The 3,875-nt window shown below is 32.3% G+C and overlaps 1 long non-coding RNA gene across 1 annotated transcript; it reads right to left on the reverse strand.

The window, feature by feature from the left end:
• Positions 1-906: 906 nt before the first annotated feature.
• On the reverse strand, positions 907-1,908 carry LOC127808838 (uncharacterized). Its single transcript, XR_008024987.1, has 4 exons — positions 1,804-1,908; positions 1,651-1,713; positions 1,404-1,520; positions 907-1,049 (listed from the first exon to the last, which is right to left on the reverse strand). It is a non-coding gene; the product is annotated as an uncharacterized LOC127808838 (long non-coding RNA).
• Positions 1,909-3,875: the final 1,967 nt, after the last annotated feature.

The raw sequence follows: 3,875 nt of genomic DNA on the forward strand, positions 1-3,875 counted from the left end.
AGTTACTGATACTTCAAAACTGTTACACTGAACTTTAAAATATTACCTGTTAGTCACTAATATTTCAAAACTGTTTCTCATTCGTCACTCATGAACTTAAAGTTCAGTGACTATCTAGTGACGAGTGAAAAACGATTTTGAAATATCAGTGACTAGCAGGTAATATTTTAAGATTCAGTGACTAAATAGTAACAGTTTTGAAATATCAGTAACTAATAGGTAACATTTTAAAGTTCAATGACTAAGTAGTAATAATTTTGAAATATCAATGACTAACAAGTAACATTTCAAAGTTCAGTAATTAAGCAGTAACCGTTTTGAAATATCAGTGACTAACAGGTCACATTTCAAAGTTCAGTGACCAAATAATAATAGAATGCAAAATTGAGTTATTATTGGTGTAATTAACCCTTGCCTATTGTCACAACTATGATATAATTTATTATTTTTTCTTTGATGTATGGATATAATTGAGTTGCTTCATTTTAATATATCAATGTAACAAAATTTTGGGACTTGTTTAGTTATAGAAAATATTTTTTTGTTTTCCAACTTTAATCTTTTATTGAATAATCAAACTCTTTTATTAGAAAATAAAAATAGTTTTTAATTTTTTAATTTTATACTATGAATTAGAAAACATCAAATTAATGTTTTCTAAATTTTTTAAAAATAAATGTTATGACTTTCTGAAATACTAAATGTTAAGACATCTTGAATTATAAAATTGAAATTAGAAACTGAATTTTTTTGTAAAATTAATTTCAATTAGAAAATTGAAATTATTTTCTTAGAAATTATTAAGTTAAAAATTAAAAAAAATCAAAGAAAGACAAACTTAATTTTCCCCCATTTTATCAGTAACCAAACAAAGACAGGACAACCCAACCAGCAATTGAATTAGTTGCTGATGATGTGTTTAAACCACTCTCATAGTTTCTTGGGTGGTTTCTGCAGCCTTTTTTTCTTCCTTCTCAACTTTCCCTTCTTGTTGTCTGCCCCACAGGTAGCCATAGAGCCCTCCAACCAGCAACAGAGCTCCACATAGACTGCCCAAATTACACCAAAATTCAAAGGGGATCAAAGTTTTACAAAGCTTTCATGTAAAATAATATGACTCATTAACATCTCTACCTGGAAAAATGACATATTTTCTATAATTTTTTTATATAAAAAGTTTTTAAAATGATGTGATATATATAACTATAATTTCGTATTTTACAATCATTTTAGTGAGATTAATATTCCCAATATAGACATCGACAAATCACGTCAAATCATTTTGTTTAAAAATTTAGCATAAAATTAGAATAGACAATGGGTTGAATTCGAATATCATCATCATCATATATATCTACATCAGCCCACAAACATCACTCTATATATACACACTATATATACACCTTAAGAGGAGAGCCATGATGAAGGTGGTGGCCGGAATAGTGTTGCTGATGGCCACCGTGAATGTCGCCGACACTTAGTCCATCGACAGAGAGTTCATATTGAAGCTCACTGTGATCCTGAAAAGAGTACGTTCTTCATGACATGATTAATTATGAAGCTAATTAAAGATACTAATTTAGCTGAAAATTTGCATACATATGTAACATTTAAATCAAGCCGAATTAATTAGAATTCATAAGTACGTACCCAAATAAAGAAACGAAGAAGATCTTGCAGAGCAAGTTGAATGACAGTGAGGCAGACTGGTGGCTGCAAATAGTTAAAGTTGGAAATATGGCAGAATTTATCATCAAAAATCCAAAAGAAGAGAGAAAGCAAGCCGAAAATGAAAAAAATTACCTCTCAAAGAAGATGGCGAATGGAGCCAAGACAACAGATGCAAAGGCTTGGCAATAGGCCCGAAAACGTAAGGGAGGGGCGGATACATGCATGAGCTTCCTTGGGCTGGCAGCCAGCCCAGGCAGCTCACAATTAAAAATAAATTTTTAATATTAAAATTATTTTTAATATAAAAATTAATATTTTAATATAAAAAATAATAAATTTTATTAATAATTCAGTCAAAAAAAAAATTCTAACACACTACAAAATTTGTGATTTGTAATTTTATACCTCAAAAAAAAATTTTAACCTCCTCTACATAAATTTCTGATTTCACCCCTTCATGCCATTGGAAATGGCGGCCTTGTTAAACAAGGACCTGCCGGCGATGACGAACTGGATGAATAGGACTCCCAGATAGGGCTTGTTGCTCTTCAACAAGGCCATCACTTGGCCTACTGAGCACTTCATCTTACTTGCCCTGTGGTTGGCCTTCCCTCAACTCCTTCCATTTGGAACATCTATATATATATATAGGGCCACGAGGGTGGTGTTCTAGTGATAGTAGCTAAGCTATGGTGGGCTCCCGGAGTCTTAACACTTCTCGTGTGATTCCTTTGTCATATTATATTTCATTTGAGAAGTGAAGTTATTAATAATGTTATTATAAAGACTTAAAAAATATAATTAAATTTATAAACAATATTTGGTACTGACTAATTTTGTGCTTTAATTGAATTGTTAGTCACACCGTGTTTAATCTTGTAAGTGAAATAACAAGTTAGGCATGATGAATTAATATTTGCAATGTCTCTTAATTATCTAATCTTTTTCTTTTAAAAAAAATAAAAACATAAATAGAGATAGCACTAACACTCCATGATTTCACAGAGATTTATTACAAATACATGGAGATTTACAAACAGTCCATGGTTTCATAGAAATTTACAAAACGCATATTTCACGTGTTTAATCACAGTTGAAAATTGCCATTTGCAAGTTTTCACCACCAAGGCATTGCAAATTAAGAGTTTCCCAGCAAGGGTGGAAGTTGGAATCTTTAGAATGGGATGGGATTTTGAGTCAGCTAATAGAATATTTAGTAGTGGATTGGAATCTTTACATGTAAAAGGCACCATGGGCTAGATAGGGGGAGTAGTTTATAAATCATGCATAAGCACTTAAAATTTATAAAAGATGAATTTTGATTACAAATACAATTATTATTACTTCTTTTGAAGCTTTTAATTGGACCCAACCTTGTGGGTTGGGTGTAGAGTTGGCAAATAGGTCGAGCAGGCTATGGGCCTGCCTTCCAGCCCAGCCCCAAGAATGCAGGCCATGTTGGACTAGTGCTTTGTGACCTGAGACTCGGCTCGACTTGGCCCACCAAAATGGCCTAGCTCAGCCCATGGCCCAACACGACCCTCTACACCGAGACGGCCCACGACAAACTAAATTGATATTCTACCCCTACTTGAATTTGATGTGTGGAACATGGTCGAAAATCATGGCAATTTGAAATTTAATTTGGTTTGATTGCTTTCCTACAATGATTCCTTGTGATAGTGAAAGCAATTTAAAATTCAATTTGGCCTAATTACAATGAATCATTGTAGGAAAGCAATCAAATCAAATTGAAATTTCAAATTCAAATTGCTTTCATTATTATAAATTATTGTTAAAGTTGTTCAGTCACAAAAATTGTTTTCACTATCTTACTCTCTTGTTGATATACTATTTTATAAGTTGTCACGCTCTGTTACTATTTTGTTAATTACTATACTTTCTAGTGTCTCAATATTTTTGATTATTTTCATTACTCTACATTTATAATTATGTCTTCCCTTGTCTCTCATTTACTACTCGCAGAAATAATCCTCACAGTGCTTTTTTCATGGAGCCCCCTCGAGCCAATATATCTTTTACAAACCCCCAACGACAGCCTTTTATTCCATCCCCAATGGGACCACTCTATATTTTTTTTAATGATTGGAGTGACAGTCAATGGACATGGTCACACCTATCATTTACTGAATTAGAAATACAACATTCCGAATCACAAGATCCTAATATGAAAATGTTTGTTA

This window comes from Diospyros lotus, chromosome 8, assembly GCF_014633365.1.
Source record: "Diospyros lotus cultivar Yz01 chromosome 8, ASM1463336v1, whole genome shotgun sequence".
Lineage (NCBI taxonomy): Eukaryota > Viridiplantae > Streptophyta > Magnoliopsida > Ericales > Ebenaceae > Diospyros > Diospyros lotus.